Source organism: Diorhabda carinulata, chromosome X, assembly GCF_026250575.1.
Source record: "Diorhabda carinulata isolate Delta chromosome X, icDioCari1.1, whole genome shotgun sequence".
NCBI classification, from domain to species: Eukaryota; Metazoa; Arthropoda; class Insecta; order Coleoptera; family Chrysomelidae; genus Diorhabda; species Diorhabda carinulata.
Genome location: NC_079472.1, coordinates 26839997 through 26860053, shown reverse-complemented (window position 1 = coordinate 26860053; position 20057 = coordinate 26839997). Strand labels below are relative to the sequence as shown.

Below are 20057 nucleotides of genomic sequence, written 5' to 3'. Positions count from 1 at the left end.
ATACTGAACACAGTATTTACACTTACCAATACTCACAATTCCACTGTCTGACGCAGGTTTTGACAACCAAGTTATCGTCTTCAGAGATTGAAGGTAAACGTTTGCCTTCAGTGTCTGAAGACGATAACTTATCGAAACACGCGTCAGACAATATAATTGTAACTATTGGTGTAGTGGTGGTGTAAACCATGTGTTCAATATATTCAATATGGATGAATTTGGTGGGTGTGAATTCACATCTACCAATGGTTACCTAACCAATATAAAAGAATTGTAAATTTTCGACAGAATCCCTCCAAATTTCAGTTCTTAGTAGAACTTTTAAAAAGTTCAAGACTGTGGAGAAACAATTTGATTATTAATAATATTAATTATAACGTTTTTTGAAGCTCTATTTTTATTTTTTAATTAGAGAGGTATGAAATAATCATATAGAATACAAATAAAACTGGTTAGTATCTGAGAGTATTGATATAGATTGCAATATTATAGGTTTTCCACATTTGCTAACAGTAATTAATAATAAAATAACATTATACTAAAAGTGAATAGCTACATTTGAAACAATCTGATTACTTGCAATATTTATAGCATATCAATCAGTTGCATGCATGAGTAATATTTTGAAATTAATTCAAGGTAGAACTAGTAGAGCTCGAAATTCGTTTTATTTACAGAGTGTCACACCCACAAACAAATATAATCGGTATGTTCGTTTAAATGAATGAACGTAGAAAAGCCTGAAGGCTATTAATTTTAGATCAATCGGGTAGCACAGTTTGGCTTTCGCTATTTTCAAATGAACCGAAAAATAATTATTTAGTTTAGTTGATTAGAAGTGACGCAAGGTAACGCACACTACAAAAAGGAATTACGAGGTCTGACTAATAAATAAAGAGATTGGTTTTATTATAAAAAATATTCTAAATCGAATGCTCCCCTTAAATATACTCCCCTCCCTCGCCACACATCTTTTCATACGTTTTTTCCATTGATCGAAGCAGTGCTGGAAGTCTTCTTTGGTGAGTGCCGTTTCTTTATCGGCATGTACAGCTTCGGTAATCATCCGGATGCTCATTCGACGATCTGCACGCAGAATTTGGTTGATTTGAGTCACTGTTTCCGAAGTTGAAACAGTCACAGGGCGACTAGGGCGTTGGTCATATTTAGTGCTCTCTCTCACTAAAGCACTTACACCACTCAAAAACTCAAAAATACGTGCACGATATAGAGAATTGTCTCCATAGGCCTCTTGCAACAATTTATAGCACTCAGTCGGAGTTTTTTTCAATTTAATGAGAAATTTGAAATTGATACGTTGCTCCTGTTATTCGTCACACATGGTTTTCGAGAAAAAACACGTTATACTGTCACTATAATAGTCACATGAACGTGATTTCGTACAAGCATAGACAAGATATCTAGATACCCAATACACTATTCGTTTTTTACCCCATCCGTCTAGGGCGCTCTATAGGCTCGAGGTCTCGTTATTTAATAGCCAGACCTGATAGTACCTATGCATTCAAAATTAAACTCTAGGGTAAACAATAAAAATTTAACTAATTTTCTCTAAAAGACTACTAAAATCAGATTATTAGCTAGCTGATTTCGTCCCATTCCGTTTATTTTTCTCGTTTTGGATGGATAAATACGAACATAGGTGAGCATAAAAAGTAAATGAAGACCAACGATAATATGGGATAACAGTAGACAAAATTTATAGATATAAATGACAATTTGAAATGAAATACTAAGGTTATGATTGCTTCTAGTGGACAATAAGAACGTATCCTTGAGGTTCATTAAGGAAAAGTAAGAATTGTTGGGTTTACCAGTAGATATATATAAATATTTCTCTCAAACTTTCTTCAATATTGACGAAGACGGTTTATTAACGTTGTCTTGTATCATGTCAAGCGGCCTTTAAAAGAGAGACTTTCCAGACTTGACAAAACTTGCTGTGGCTTGTTAGTTACCGCCTTGCTTTTGATGTCATTTGTCAAAATTTTACATAAATCTGAGAGATTAGTTTTAATATTATACGAATGAAATAGTTTTTGTTATTAAGTAAATATGTTATACAAATAATTTCGAGTGATAATTTAGCATTTATGCAGTTGATGTTTTTAAAAGTTGTATTATTAACACGAATGTGGCTGAACGTCTGGCATCGTTATTTATGGCACTTATTCTAGAAATGCATGGATTTATACTCAGCCATCATCAAAAAAAGTACATGAGATAACTAATAGAGCTAATATTCAACCTTATAGGTATGCAATATTTTGCATGAAAGGTTACACATGAAAAAGCTTTCCGAAAGGTGGATGCCACGATTGCTAAATATTGCTCAAAAGCTCACATTCGTATAAATGTTTGCATATACATATTAAAATATAATGCATGTGAGATGAAACCTGGGTATACTATTGTACCCTAAAAATTAAAATACAATCTTAACAATTGACTTTGTTTGAGGAACTTACTAGCAAGAACCGTTTTTTGACCAATAAACTCATAGCCATCGTGTTTTAGACAACAACAACTGGCAAATATAATTCTGAGTTTCTGACGTTTTTACGCTGAAGTTAAGCGATCGTAGTTGTTGAAGAAAAGACATTTGCTCATACCCATTCTGTTAGTGGTTACAGAAAAATTAGCCAAACTGCGTTACGACTTATTGCCTTTTTTGTCATATTCATCTGATCTTGCTCCCTAAGATTCCCAAACTTAAATAAATGCCTTGGTACTAAGCGATTTCATACAAATGAAAAGTTGATGGCAGGGACAAACGCGTATACAATAATCATCTTGTATCTAACTGCCCTCGTATATCACAGTAGTATAGACAAAATAAAACAAACATGGAATTACCATTAATAATAGACTTCAAATAAGACTCGATAAGCAGACGATTTCTTTTTTGAAGCATTATAAATGGACTACCATGCATGCTTTGTAACGAAAACTATGAAACATTTCACTAATTATATTTATGAATATAATACAATGATACGTCATCCATAATTTATTGAGTTTTATTCAAAATCTTATTCTTTCCACCCTAAATCCCTAATACGGGGTCTAATCCCGAATTATTTGTTCATGAAATATCAAAGCAAGTAATCTATCAGATTAAACATTATATAGCATTTTACATTTCATAAATTCTATTTGTCTCACGACAGCGCTTTCATTTTTCTAAGAGTTTAAAGGCTTGTCCGATTTTAATACTCGTTAAAAAGCGGTCAATTGCTTTATCTCAAAAGAACACGTTCTAAAGCACGTTACCTAGTTTAAGAATGTTTACTGAGAAATTAGTAGTATTAATACATTTCTGTTATCTAATCAATTTGTACAAAAAATACACACCTACGATTATAATATATTAACTATAAACCTACTAATACCTAAGTCATTCTTGGTCCTCGTTTATTCGACCTATTGCTGAATTTATAGCTTCGCATCTTACTCTTAATAATATGTAGTTATTTTTGTTTTGCAATTTGTAGTCTAGTTTTATTTTTGTCTCATCGATTTCACTAGTGGTTCCCCCCTCATTACCACCTCATTTAAGAAATTTGCTGTCCTTTCCTTTATCGAAGGTGATAAAAAACTTTATAATTCAATAACTCGCATTTATTATTTAAATAATTACCATCTTGACTTCTTGTTCAACGGGTATTTTGTAGTTGAAGCGATACTTTAATATTATCAACAGTCTGTAACTCTGCTGAGATTATAAACTTGACCCAGTAGTTCTGCTATTTCTTAAATTCCTGGAAATGGCACTTCTAATAAACTAATCCAGTTTAGGTCTTACTTCCTCACATGAACGTATACAATGTATGATACTACATATATCTGTTTTGTAGTGAAAACAAAGAATAGATAATTGTTCACTATCCAATAAAACTACCGAATACAATTGCTCATACTGTGCTTATGTAGCTGAAGCATTTGAAACATCAAATCACCTATTTCAATATCCCATGTTCCGTATTTGATGTCAGTATTTTCAAAATACAAGATAGTTTTTTGAATGCTAATATTTTCATTATTCAAGTCTCTATGTCTGTACATATCTTCTTTATTCACAAGATTTAGTACTATGGAATTTCTGGTTTTCACAGAAAATATGAAAATATTCTAAAGAGAAAATGTTCTAACACCATTTATGACATTGATAAACCCACGATAAAGCAGATCTAAAGCATTTCGAAAGAAGTTTTCCGGTGAAAGAATTTTCTAGTTTTTTCTATACCTATTTGCAAGTTTTAATTGCTAGATAAATAATATAGATAAAGAAAAAAATTTAAATTATAATAATATATACTCAAACTCAAAGGAATTCTTAATAATTCACAGTAGCCTTGTAATACCTTGATAGAAAACTGCAAACTAAATGCCCAGCGTTTAGTAAAGTAGTTATGATCCTGGCGGTCTAAAACCATTTGGTGTGATTTAACTGGAAGTCCAGTGCAACGTGTAATAGCAGTAAATAATCTAGCTATCTAGTTGAGTTTAAAGATAGGAAGATAGGTGAACTCAAAATACCATCTCACTCTCATAGAATATGCATTAATAGGACCAACAAATATTATGGCTAAGCTGGATTCTTCTTATTGGTTGAATGGAATGAGTATATATTGTCAAAATTATTAATTGTATTGTGAATCGTTTCAATTAACTCCATACAAATATGATAAAAGTGTTATTTACTATAAGCATGGCATATTTCTTGGACTACAATTTTCGGCTGAATTAGATAGAACTCTAATCGAGTTCTGGGTTCAGGTCTACTGGAATATAAACATATAACTCATTATTTCTTATTATGCTTTCATATTAATCTTCTATAAAGAGCAAAATAAATGACCTAACGTTTTTAGTTAAAGTGAAATCACAGAACCATTGGTGACTTCACCTCAACCAGGAACCCCCCACAAATACTATCTAAACTCTTTCTAAATTTCTTTGTGAATCAAGTCTAGTCCCAGAAATAAGCAAAAGTACAAAACAAGTAGCAGAAATAGTCATTACAAACGTATTAAATAAAGGAGAAACAAAATATTGAAAATGTCAGAGTCTGGTTTATGTAAAAAGAAAGCAAAATCGACTTCTGAAGAAGAATGTGAAATAGATTTGGATAGTGAAGATTTAGCTGGAGAAAACTATAAATATGATTGTATGAGTTGTGGTGAAAACTAGTACAAAACTGAAAAAATCGAAGATTAGATTCAGTGTATTTACGAATGCATGAAAATTGTACTCCATTTGAAAATGGAAATGAAAGCAAGGGGAAAGGAAAAAGGATGAAGAAATAATATGGCCATCTTCCACTACTTGCTTTGACACGGATGGGTTAGATAAGATGGCCACTTCATTTGTTTAAGAAAAGACCTCGGTAAATAGGAAGTAGTGCTTGGAAGTCCATATTTTTTTGGGTGGTAACCATTCTAACAAACTATCATTTCAACACGGAAGCCGATAAAACAATGGAAATTTAAGACAAGAAAATGTCTAGTAGGTATAGTAAGTTTTGTTTGAAACATTACACCTAAAACTTTTTATTAAGAGCTGTCATTGATTTAAATGGAGCCTTCAGCCTGTAAAATATTCCTAGGCCTTCATTGACTATAACTGTATATTAAAAATGAACATTTTAACTAGATAGTTGGATAAAAATGTAGAAGGTACGATCAAGTAATGATATTCATGAATAAATAAAATCCAATACATTATTCAATATATCAAACATTTGTTACAGTTAAATCCCTGAAAGCAGATAACTTTCTATTTTAACGGCCGCAAACTCCAGATCAGGACTCAAATGAGATATTGAAATATTAGCTGCATAAATATTTATTACTTTAATAATGAATGATTATAAGCCGTTTCAACAGATCTAGACTTATATTTGAAGTTTACAGATAAATAAATGTATAAAATCGTGGTTTAAAACTGAAATATATATTTACTGAAATTTCTTTGTTTAATAAATAAATTTAAATAGTTCGAAACAATTATAATAAGGAACGAAACCAAAAACAAAAGAATCAACAAATGCAAGTGCAAAACATAAGAAAATTCTTGTTTTTCCTACTAGAGAATACTCCATAGTTAAACAAATAAGTATATCCACCTTTTGCAAATTGATATCTATTTTGAGGTGAAGGAGGTCGCAACTGTTCCTTGTCCTCAACTTACTTCCACTTTCAAATCGCTCATCGGCTTCAAAGTTATTACATACCATCATAAACTATAACAAACGCCAAAGCAACTTCAACTTTATCTTAATACACATAGTATGTGGGTATGAGACATAATAGTTGAAATAGATACAGCTCAGGAAATTTGTATATAAAAATTCGAGATATTTTTTGATCATATCTCATATATATTTTATGAGCATATGGGTGTAGTATAGTACCAGGATTGATATTCGAGTTTTGAGATAGACAAATAAAAAAAATCTATAATTGGATATAGCTTTTTTTGAAATATTCTCCATTAAGATAAATACACTTTTGCATGAATTTGAACTAATTGTCGAAACATTTTTTCCATTTCGATTGAGGTACTACCAAAACATGTGATTTGAATGCATCAACCGCATCTTTGGTTGTAGAAAACGTTGACCTCGTTATTTATTTTTCATTTGAGGGAATAAGAAGAAATAATTGGGTGATTGTACGGCGGCTGACCCATAAATTTGATGTTGACTGTTCAAAAACGTTTTTGTTTGAACTAATGTGTAAAAGCTCGGTTTCGTCTTGTACAATTGGCTTTCCCGATTTTTCTGAATTTCCCGCAAACAAATGCACGTGTACCATTCAGAATTGACCTATCTACGTTGCTTTAATGGAACCGATGTCCATTTAATCCGAAAAAACCCGTAACCATTTGCTTCGAAGCAATTGGTGCTCGAACAACTTTTGTTGAATAAGGCTCATCTTTAAAGACCCATACAATCGATTGTAGTTTAGTTTCGGATTCATATGCTTCTTCTTCTTTTAATGCTTATCCATTAATGGATGTTCGCGACCACATTTTTCATGGCTTCTCTATCCCTAGCGGTATGGATCAATGTCCACTGCCTTACGTTCCGTAACCATGACATCCTCTTCCGTCCCAATCCTCTCTTACCTTTAATCTTGCCTTCGACTATCAGCTGAAGGAATTGATATTTATGGCCTCGCATTATATGGCCAAGATATGCAATCTTTCGTTTCTTCACGATGTTAAAGAGTTCACGGTCTTTATTGATACGTCTGAGAATTCAGGATTCTACGATATACCCACATTTCGAATGCCTCTAATTTCTTGATGTTTTTCACCTTAAGGGTCCAACCCTCCATCCCGTAAAGAAGCACTGACCAAACGTAGCACCGCACAAGTCTCAGTCTAAGATCATATGCATAGATCTATAATTTGTCACATGTCACGTTCTTATAGACATATTTTCAGCACAGCGATTGAATTTTTCAGCATTTCTTGTCAAATATCCGGTATCCAATGCGAACAAATCTTTTTGACAGCCAAATGTATGCTCAAATATGCCTTAATGTCACGGTAGGTCACATTACGATCGTGCAGTATCAGTTTACGCACAACAGCCGATGTTGGACGACCTTCACGAATTTCATCCTCAGGGAAGTGCAACTACGATTGAATTCGGAAAACCAGCGAAACAGTAGCTTGGGATGGTGCTTAAGATCACCAAAAGTCAAAGTTTGATCGGCATACTGCTGTTGGTTTGATCTGCTACGAAAATGTTCTCGATTTAGCGATTTGATTCTATTTTTTGATCAAGATGAACGTATCTGTAAACAATTCAAATAGCACTCGTATGACAGCACATTCTCGGTACGTTCACCATTAAAAATGTCAAACTTCATGATGGCAATGTCAGGTTTGACATATTCACATCAGTGTTGCCATATCGCAAAACTTTAGTAGCAGCTCTCGTATAAACCAAATGGAGTAAATGAGAATTTATTTGATGTGAATTATATTTGAATAATCAAAGATTTGATAGAACTATCTACTTATCATATTTATTTTCTGATTTAATAGTAGATTACTAACAATTTTATCATGTTCAAATCTCTAATACTTAACTTTCAATATCAAAACGTAATCAGAAGTAATGTTAGCTGTTGCCTAAGAGTGAGTTATTCGATTAAATGTCTCGAAATAAACAGATTTTCAGCGTGATTGATTTAATAACGATAAATTTGTTCATTGCATCTTGTTTCAACATAAGTAAGATAATCCAATATATTAGTTGGCTTGTTTTGTAAATTTATTAAATGAAATATCAGTTTTCACGGTTCAGTAAAATCTAATTGATTTTTGAAAATATTCATAAATACATTTAATAATTTCTGCTGAGAAATCATCCTGATTTCAAGACTTCAATGACTGAAAACTAGTTTTTAAAAAACACGGAATATTGATTTGGGCATTCAAATACTTCTTATTTCGAAATTAATGAAGATTGGCTTTGTAAAGATAGTCTTCAGAAAATAAACAATTATACAGAACTTTGAAGTACTTTATAATTTTGAGAGTTTTGAACACTATTCCAGAAAATAAATAACAGCAAGTGTTTTGCGTTTATATAATTTTAAGAAAAAGAATTATGGCTGATCATTACATTCTCAGAAATCGTTGACCAAGACCGTGTGTCTATGATATTTGGAGATTTTCATATCTACCAAGAGAAATTGATTGGTCTCCTAATAAATCAAATTTGAAATATTTTATATTTCTTCTCACTTTTTAACGGGACCAGCAAAGCAGAAAGCTTTTATCAACTTGGTTATTTAGTGGCCTATAAGACCTCAACCTAAAAAGTGTTTATGAATTCTCATTGTTGTTGCAGATCTCTGTTACGCGGAATAAAAAAAATGATTGGTTTTCATGAGAGTAAAGAAAATATCAAAACACCTTAAAATACAAAGAAAAGCAAATTAAAAATATTCTTAAAGATATCTACAAGAAAGATTCAGTGGACTACACAAAGAGTGTTATGGATTTCCAATGCCAAGAATATATTTTTTAAAAGGTTCAAAAAGTTCTTCTCTGACATAGAAGTTGCAAACGCAAGAGCTGCGAAAAACACCAGTAAGTGCATAACAAACCATTAAAAATAAAGTTCAGCAGCTTTATTCATTGAAGAATTTGAATAACTATTCAGTTTTGAAGCCAAAACATACCGGACAGTTATATAAAGATATTTGTTAACATTGCTGCATATGAATTGGCCTAGAGGAAAATAGAGCAGCTTCAGTTTTCGATCATCAAGAGAAGCTAATAAAGAAACTAAATTGCAAAAAAACATCGTTTAATAAGACGTCATAAATATATGAGTTTCACTTATTATTCTCTTTCAACAATTCTGAAAACGACTTGAAATCCAGCTCTGTCTAATTTTTAGCGGAATATTATTAAAGTAGAAGAAACTATCAGACTTTTTGTTCTATGAACAGTGTAACGCTATTTAATACATTAATGACGTATATGCTGCATTCTAATTTCATAACAGCCCACGATCTATAATTATTATCATTCCTTTAATAATAATTTTTTTTAATTATTTTTATGTTTCAGTCTAATTACATAACAGGTTATTAACATCAAGAAGCCTTAAGATCTAATTTCAATAAATTATTTTTAGTTGCAAAATGAGTTATTAATATTTAGATGTTATTAGATAATTATTTATGTCGCGCATTTCTATACCAAAAAATGAATACAAAATTTTAGTATATTTATAATTTCACAATGGGTTTCCATTTGGAAACCGATATCATTCCTGCAACTTAATTATGGAAACGCGTAGCATACTGTAAGTGTATTAGAGTAGAAGTAGTAAACGGTATGTTCAATATAAATATCACCAACAATATCAGTATTTATGTCCCACACGCTTTGAGAATATGTTATTGTCAATATACATTAAATTGAAAAAGAAGTTGATCTTCATATTTGCGCATAGAGAGAAAGAGACTCGTTGAATGGGATAGGGACATTTCCATGTAAGATATGGTTAATTTCAAGAATGGCCCTGACATAAGCAAAAGCATTCAATAGATAGTAATGGTAACAGAGGTCGGCATAAGTCAGGCAGAAAATTTGCATCAAGAGAAAAAATGCAGCGTCAAAATGGATATATTAAAAGAAATGACAAAAGGGATTCAAAAAGGGTCACTGTAAGTGTTCAAAATGGATCAATACATTTACGGCAACATTTTCCAACGGAGAGGCAGATCCGGTAAAGCATCTCAAACATATGCCGACCTCTGTATCCTAGAAAGCTTAACTGGACAATGTAGAAAGTTCTAATTATTATTTATTGAAAGAAGAGAAAAATTGGCTTTATTGCTCTCTAATTCCTTATTTCTTAAACCTTTTGATATGTTCATCTTTCTAAATCTTCTTGATTTTAGGTCTCTATAAAATTCTATCTATCTTTCAAAAATTATTTTTAAAAACTAATTATGAAACAGAAGATCCCTGATATCAAAAAAATTTAGAAATTTTATAATTTCATGGACAAATAGAGCAAGAATAAATTAAATATATAAATAAATCGAATAAATTGAGTTTAGTTAAAATTAAAGTAATTACAAATAATTACGTGTCGCAATAAAAATTCTCATACTTCGTTAATATTCATTTTTATTGTTGCTTCTTCATTAATGTAAAAACCAAGAAAATTTTGGTGGAACCGCTTGGAAGTTGTACCATTGAATGAAACAGTGTCTCCAAAAGAAATGACTCATTCAATTTTCGAAATTTATGTACGAGATTGCTGTTTTTAGCTTATTATAGTTTGTTGAAGCGAGGGTAATTGAATTTTTTCATTAAATCTGAGGAGAGTATTTGTAACTACAGATTATGACCCAGCATATTTAACGGTGCAGGGTATAATCGTTAAATGAATGAATGTTTGTGATTGATACATACTAATTCGAAAATAAACAAAGCAGGAAGAGTGAAAATTTTGTATTCTTCTAAATATTCAAACAAGTATATGACGGATTACTTGTAAGTTAAAGATAGAATCAAGGTAACAAAGGCTAACCCATAAGGGGTACATCATAGCGAAAAAGAGATTCAAACCAAGAAAAGTAAGTTATTAAGGCGGTGAAGTAAGTCGTGAACGTAAAGATCAAAATCTTTACCGGATTAACAGCTTCGGTTGGAAACAGTCTTGTCAGTAAGTAGAAAATCTGCTGAAACTGAACTAGTAATATTCTTAATTATGATAGATTATAATATATATATAATGAAATATAATCTATATATATATATATATATATATATATATATATATATATATATATATATATATATATATATATAGATTATATTTCAAGAAACACCACTTTTAATTGGTGGGTTATTAAATATCCATTCCATATTCCATTGGGTTGACAATTTACTGTCATTTTCAGAGTAAGAATAAAACAATTCCAGAGGAGTATCATATATGCCGCAAAACTATAAGTTTTTTCATTCTGTGTGTGTGTGTGTGTGTGTGTGTGTGTGTGTGTGTGTGTGTGTGTGTGTGTGTGTGTGTGTGTGTATGTGTGTGTATGTGGTTTTGGAGAAAAGTCAATAAACGTATTCTCATTAGCCTTCCGATGATTTCTGAAAGGGACAGTACTAATTCAATACGTCTTGGATTACAGTCTTTGAATTTATAGTTACCCTCATGAAGTGGAATTATAGTGCTTTTGAAAGAAGCTATTTCCAAATAACTCAATATACTATTCATATCAAATCAAATAGTCTAGAGAAAAAAATGAGTTAATACAGAAAGACTTTTATATTTATAATGCCAGAATATAGGAACAACTAAACTTCAAAGGAAGATTTTTTTCTCAGTTAGGATTATTAAACAGCTAAGTTTATAGTGCCGATTGTTTTTTAACGAATACTTACATATATACATACTTTTAAAAGTATTTATAAAATTATGCAATTTATGAAATGAGATATCCACGCCTATGGTAGATCAAACAAATTTGTCAGCAAGGGTTTTTAAAATCTGCAATTGATATTGGAAGAACTATAATTGCTTATAGTTCAGAATGAGTACATATTATATCAAAAATATGATAATTATGTCAATAACGCCTACTTTAGAGTTACCGAGGAATAAACTTTCTCTATACTTTTTAAAATTATGAACTGTTAATAAGGAAGATAATAAAAATATATTGAACAGGGTTGTGTTAAAAGGTATTGAAATTAATGTACCGTTACGTCTGATATATACTGAAATATACAATGTGAATGTTAAATTACGTAAGAAAATAAAAGCATTTTTGCAGATTCATTTAGTACTTATTGCAAGCGGCTTGACCTGTTAATATTGATATTGAAATTCGAAGTTGTATAAAGAATTTCAAATCATACTGAGATAAGAAATTTCATTGACGAGTTCAGCATTAAAAAAATTCATATATTTTTTATTCAAATATCTCGTTCTAATATCAATAATTATTTTACACTTTCACGTGATATGTAGACCATCTTTTATTAATCATATTAAACAGAAAGAAACGACATAAAACATACGAATATATTTCAAATATTGTTTGAATTTTTAAACACATCTAATAGTCTTTCTGTTTTACTACCGAATGATGAACACGGTTTTAAATATGAAATAACCATTTTAATTTGTTTATTTCTGTATCTAAATACCACGTAATCCAATACAAACAGGTTATAAAACTAAAAAAAAAACTAGAAATTTACTTTCTCTTATTCGAATTAAAACTTAAATAGATTGTGCATATTTTACTGCAAAACCATCCTTACTCAGCATTATTTATACACTAAATTTTTCAGCAACAAGATTCATATCACCATTCCAAGAGATTGTTTTATAACTACTTTTGCTAATAATCCCTTTGTGTCTGACACACACTTTCTACTTCTAGCTCCAAATATACGAGTAATGAAATATTCCATGATAACCTTTTTACCTGTGTAAAGCTGCTATGTTCTTTGTATCTGGTTCATTGGCATATAATTAAAAATATATAGAAAGAACTCCTGATAATTCTTAGACCAAATGTCTTCAATGTCTTTTTTGCACAACAACCAATTGATAGCTTATATGGTTAAGATAAACCTAATTCAAAACTTTTGTTTTTATAGAAACATATTAAGGTAACGAAGGTATTTCCAAATCTCAAATAAATACATCACGTTTGGAACATATGACGATGGTTCTGTAATCTGGACTGTATGAGAGTACACAATCTATACAGCATATGTTTCAAGTTTGAAAACGCCACGTTGTTTAGTATTTGCTTGGCAACCATTAATAGTGAATTATTTCAGTGAATTTGTAAATATGGAAAAAATTGGAATTTGGTGATTTATTTGAAAGGCCTTAGTTCAACCAATATAAACAGCTTAACTAGATTCTACTCCAGCTGAGACTTCTTCTTCGTTATCATTAGTGAAATATTGGATAGCAGAGTTTAAACGCCGTGCAACCTGCGAAGATCAGCATCGCAGACCAATTGAGATGACGACTCCAGCAATGTAGAAAATCCAGAAAGCGGTACTAAATGACCGTCGACTGGAAGTGCAGACAAAATAGGCATTTCAAAAAGTGCGGTATATCGCATATAAACTGAAAATTTGAACATGAGAAAGCTGTATGCGTTTGATTACAATAACAAAAACATAGTCGTGAAGATGTTTTCATGGTGTTTGGCAATGTTTCATAGAAATTAACCCAAATTTTTGCACCGTTAACCATGAATGAAACGTGGATCCATTAAAATCAAAACAATAAACTATAAAGGTAGAACCGGCTCCAAAGAAGGCAAAGACCGTTCCATCTGCACGCAAGGTTATGGCGTTGTTTCTTTGCGATGCTCATGGGATGGTTCTCATTGACTTTATTGAAAAAGAAAAAACTATTAACGGCGAGTATTATGCAAACTTATTGCAAAGTTTGATCGAAATAATTAAACAAAAGAGCCGTTTTTGGCTAAGAAGAAAGTGTTGTTTCATCAAGACAATACACTAGCTCACATATGCGTTATTGCAAGTGCTAAATTTAATGAATTAGAGCTGTAATTGCTACCACATGCACCCTATTTATCAGACTTGAAAAAATGGCTGCATGGTCAAACATTTTCCAACAATAAAAAAGTGATTTCGGTAGTTAATGGCTATTTTCTTATTCTTATTCTTATTATGAAACAGGTATCGAACTTATTGAAATGTGTATGGACCTAGAAGGAGATAACGTTGAAAACTAAATATATTTTTCCAAAATGTTTGTGCTCTTTTTGTTGTGCCAGATACATCTGGAACCATCCTCTTATTAACACATTGTAATTATAGAGAAACATCATATTTCTTCCAAGTATTACACATTCTCATTAAATTATTATGTTAATTAAAATAAATTTTCAGATTACATCAAAAGGCAAGGAACAAATCAGTCAACTGCATCAAAAATCATAGACTGTAAAAAACGTTACTTTTCAATTTATTTCCTAAACAGCACTAGCGTGAGCATATAACATTCTTACAAATTTACGTAATTGAAACTTATAGACTGGTTAGTTTTTTATTCTAGATGTCTATTGTTCCTTGCAATATCAAGCTACATGCAATAAAAACAGAGTAACTGACCTCTGTGAGTGAATGTGTCAATACAACTAAATTGTTTAACGAATAACCCATATATTGGGAAAGGTTCGAAATAATTCCTGAAAAGTATGTCATGTCAGGTCTGTATACTAAATATTAGACAGCTCATACAAAAGAACAAAGTCAAGAACATTGGAACACATATGACATTTATAGACTTAGAACAGCATAGCTCGAAGAAAAATGATTTAATACTACGATAAGATTATGTGGAGGTATAAAAGTGCAAATAAAAATTGGCAACGTAACCAATATCACGGGAATAGGTCTAAAAAACGATACGACCTAGCTACTACTACAATTTTTAACGTGTATGGAAAAGGCCCTACAGAGATGATGGAGGAAATGTGAGAAACGTGATAACGGTATAAGGGAATGTACGACATTTAATACTAATCGCGAATGATCACGTTATTTTTGCACTGAAAACAGAAGACATCGAGTGATTGAGCGAAAAGCTGAAATATTAATACAAATTATGGGAACTTGAAATAAATATGAGTACAAGTGAATATTTACGTTCTGAGCAAGACGCTGCAGATTTAATTTCTTAAAAAGGAAACCATTGAAAGCTACCTAACTTTTAATTATTTACGGTTGTCAATACATCAAAATGGTACGTGTGTGAAGACACAGAGACAAAAAAAGCATGAAGAAAACAAGTCATAAAAGCTCTCCATGGACTGCTATGCAACATTTGACTAAACCAAAAAATCATTGTACAGAATATACAGGAGCATAAGTATGGTTAATAACAATTCCAAGAGCTAACAAACTAAAAAATGCAGATATATGGCAGTGAATGTTCCTGCAATGTTATGGTCACGTTAAGAAAATCCAAGATCACAGGTGGCCAGAATAAATACTGGAGTGGGAGCCTCCAAATAGAAGACAACCGATTTGTTATTAGAGATAGAGACCTAAGAATAGGAGACTGGAATTTTGGGGAATTGTGGAGTTCAAAATCGGTTAGCTTAAAAAGGAAAATACTGAGGGAGACGAAAAAGAACGCTCAAAAGGTATTTACGGTGCCATTATAAAAGAGCAAATATCAAAAATATACGATTTGTGTTCTAAGAAAACTGTGAATTCCTTTATCGAAAACAATTTAAAAATTGAACATAAATTTTGAATGAGTTTCCTTTGAAATATTGGCGCCAGTTAGCATTCGCAATGGAATGTTTAACTACATGAACCAAATAGCTAGGCTCTTTGACGTTGTTTTCAATTCGGGTCTCAAGCCCGAGCGAGGATTGTTAAGTCGTTTTGATGAGACGTAATAACGTCGAAACTAGTCAGTAGTTACAAACCCATCCTTGCAACTGCAAGCATGGGGGATGTTAATGTCGACAAAAAGGTCAATTGACATCACGTTCTTCAGGGGAGTTGTAATTCAATATTCGTCGAGACATTAGCCAGGAAAGTAGTAGCTTTCTCCTTTAAAGAAGGGTATAATATATTTTCGAAATATTAAATTTCGTTATAATTTCAGAGGTGAATAGTAGGAATCTTTTATCCTGTTCCGTTGATAGTTGGCATTTCTTGCTTATAAGCCAATATATTTGGTTTAGGTTTAGTTCTAACTACTTTCGCTTGGTAGATATGTGTTTCAATATCATCAATTCCTCTCTTCCTTTGAAGTATGAGCTTATAACTCTGATTCGTTAATTATTAAATCAGCCATTGTTTAAGTTAAGCAGCAAGATCCTTGAAATATTTTTTGTTAATTATTGTTTGGTCAGCTCATAAATTAAGTACAGAATCAATATTTCACTTTACATAATCACTTTATCCATGAACAATACTAAGCAGTAGCTCTAACAATTTTTATTGGCTAGTTGGTATATCTATTCCATTGTGTCTAGAATTATCTCTTAGAATGCTATTTAGATTTATCTAATTCTTATTTATAATCATGATTTTATGAGCTACTTTCCAAATGTTGGGGGAGTAGCCAATGCGAAGTATTGCGAAAACTACAAATTTTATATACTCGTATATAACATTCATCAACTAATTCTTTCAAAAATTTACCAGTGAATAAGTGTCTTTCTAATGTCATATTCTATCCTGATTATTTCTCACAAGATTTCATTTCATGATGCGGATTTGATATGGTGCATCTGGAGATTATCTAATTACACTTTCTTCATCATCTTGTGGGTATGATTGAAACGTTTGATGCAGGTGATGCAAAAATATCTGCCTTATTTTTGTCCATGTATTTTAATTATGCATATTTGTGTAAAGACAACATAACATTCAATTTCATCTTCAATCTAGTGTGACGTTGTGAAAAGTTATTAAATTAGAAATTATTGGAATGTTATAATTAAACACAAAAATATGTAGCTATAGACTAAAAGTGAAAAGTTAACATGAAGTTTGTCTTGACCTAATTCAAAGAGTAACAAGCCCCTCCAAGTTTCAAGGAAAGCATTTCTGGAAAGCTTCCTTGAGATAGCTGGCGTTCTTGATGTTTCAGCACTTCTTTAGTACAAAATTCATACATAATTAGGAGATTGTGTTGTTATTATATCGAGAGAGAAATGCATGAGTGGAAAAGTCGACCATGTAATACTCGTTGAAGTGTCAAAAAATGTGATTACTTAAGGTGTAACATGGATCTAATTCTATGTATAAATATATAGGATAGATCATTTTCCTTCCCTATAAAAATAAAACAATGTGTATTTTAATCATGTTACCCTAATTTTAGCTGATAAAATGTTAATATAATGAAATACATTAAAATTTTAATGCCCCATAAAACTCTTAAAAATACTAGAAACTATTATGGAATACCAACAAATTCATATGGAGGTAATATTCAGAACTATTTAATTGCGACGAATAAATTGTATTATAAAATAAATAAATATAAATATTATCATCAATTTTTATAACTCCAAGTCTAGAAAAGTTTTGTTCGACTAATTTTTTTGTGCGTAATTAATAAAAGTTCAATATAATATTTACCATAGCCTTTGTGACAGCCCTATAACTATTCCAATTAACGTCGGAAATAATCACAAATATAATAAGTTTCTCCACTGAACACACTCCGAATCGATCAAAAGAGAAGGCAAGTCACAAATTAAGATAAACCCAGATATACAGTACCGCGCGCGACAAAACGACAGAATGAATCAAATAATTCAAAATTTTCATGATACGGACCAAAGAAAAAAAATTGTATCAGTTTCCCTCTCACCGGTCAGAAGCGGTGGCCTTTCTCTTACTTGGACAACTGGTACCCCTCCAATGATTATTTTACGCTGGCAGTGCTTACAGGTTCTTGTTGTTGGTACCGTACGATCTAGGTATCTAATGTGGCGATGAAAATGCAACTTGTACGACTTGAGTGCAAATTTATGTATTCAATACTGCAATATTACAAATATAATTAAATAAACTAAGAGTATGAAAATCATTGACTTTAGAATATTTTGAAATTTTACATATCTATAAGGTTATTTAGTCATATTTACAGGATATATTTGGAAATTCGTAGAAATATCTAGTCAGGATTTGAGATTAATATCGGTATCGACCTTAGACCGTACAATTACATGGACTGCTACTTTGGCCGAGAAAGAAAAATTAATAACGTCAACAGGATTCTACAGTCCCTTGACTGCTTTTAATGAGTCCAAGATAATCTAAAAGTGGTTCAATGCTTTCTTGGCTTGAAAATAGTTTACGATTTTTTGTCTGTTTCAGATGAATTAAAAATAATTTCTTTTATATTTAATGCAGAGAAATCGATTATAATAAAAGAGCAGATCCTATTTCCTTTTGATAAATAAAATGCAGAAATTATTATAATTCTTGGATTGCAACCGATTTTTGTAAAATTAAAGTCCTGTTTTTGAGAAATCGAATCGAAAATTCTCAATGGTTTATATTAGTCCTAATAGATATTTTGCCACTTTTCTTTTGAATAGAAAATTAGAATGAGCGGCAGTCCACGTAACAATATGATTTGAGGTATTGTAATGTTTCTCTATAAACATCTAGAAGAATAATTGAGAGGTTATACAATAGATTCAGCCACTCACCATTTCTATCATAGTTATAATAACATGAGGTTTTAATAAGCGTCGTCAGATGGCGTGTGGCAGTGTCCCGTCACAGTATTGACTAAAAAAATAATATAAAAGGATCGTACAAATTATTTGATAGATTGACAGAACTTTGGGAAAAACTGCATATTTGTGTAAAGAGATCATCATACTCAATTTCAATTATGTAATACATATTAAATAAAAGCTTCCGTGTAAAGATAGGTATGTAAACCATTTACATAGTTGCGAAACAGAAGCTATACAATATAGGTTGTGTGAGTTAATCTCATTCTGGGCTAGCAAAAGCTTTATCTCAACGATGAATGGAGGCATTCCAGGAAGACTTCCTAGCTTGGCCTCCTCTATCTCCGGGGTTGAATCCTTGTGATTTCTGTTTATGGAGTTACCTCAAATCATTAACATACGTGACACCCACAGTTGATATTAATAATTTGAAGAATCGTATAGCGTGTGACATCATAAGAAATACATCTCAAATCTTTGAACGTTTACGGTAATCCATGATACGTAGGCTGCGTTCATGTATTTTGATTAGAGATATTTCCTACATTTATTATGAATCGTATTACATTTTATTTATTTTTTTATTTATTTTTATTTATTTTTTCTCTGCAGTTATTGATTTGGGGAAAAAATTTAAGAATAAATAGTATATTACACTACAAGGGATGAAAGTTGCGCGTCATGATTTCCGATGTAAATGTGAGAGTATCTTTTCGAACATGACAGAGATTGTAACTTTCGGCCCATGTAGTGCATACGATTTTTCTTCTTACCTCGATCGAAGGTTCACATCGGGAATCATGACGCACCGGCCCAAAAATTCAAATGCGCGCATATACTTCTTATAGGGAGAGTAAATGTTAAACTTTCGTCCCTGCCACTAGCAACAAAAACTCGTACTTTCCACCGAGGTATGAAGAAAAAATATTTAAAAATATAACAAGGATTTCAAGTTATAATATAATTTTATTCCATAAAACTTCATCTTGAAAAAGGGTTTTGATATGAAATAAAGTAAGGGTTACTGATTTCGCCCCTGTATAATATAATATGAATATTGAACAAATAGCCGTAGTTAGTGCACGAAAATGACAGAATTTCAAGTTTCAAACTTTTTTAAGATTTGAGGGAAAAAAACTCAATTCAAGTCACTACCTTATAAGGGAGATATCTCGGATAGGGGTGGGCTAAGGACATTTTGTTATAGGAAAGATCCATTTTTATTTTATACAAGCAATCACCTCCTTAATTTTGGCGCAT

The 20057-nt window shown here is 31.5% G+C and overlaps 1 protein-coding gene across 4 annotated transcripts in view; it reads right to left on the bottom strand.

Annotated features, from left to right (window-relative positions):
• The window catches only part of LOC130901939 (mucin-2-like), a 91297-nt gene extending 73325 nt beyond the window's left edge, over nucleotides 1–17972 (bottom strand). For 3 of the 4 annotated variants that reach the window (XM_057813648.1, XM_057813650.1, XM_057813649.1), the window contains exon 1: nucleotides 17686–17961. The gene's annotated coding sequence lies outside the window, so the exon portion shown is untranslated. Of the gene's footprint in view, nucleotides 1–17685 lie in introns of all 4 variants that reach the window. The other variant, XM_057813647.1, reaches the window with a different exon arrangement.
• Nucleotides 17973–20057: the final 2085 nt, after the last annotated feature.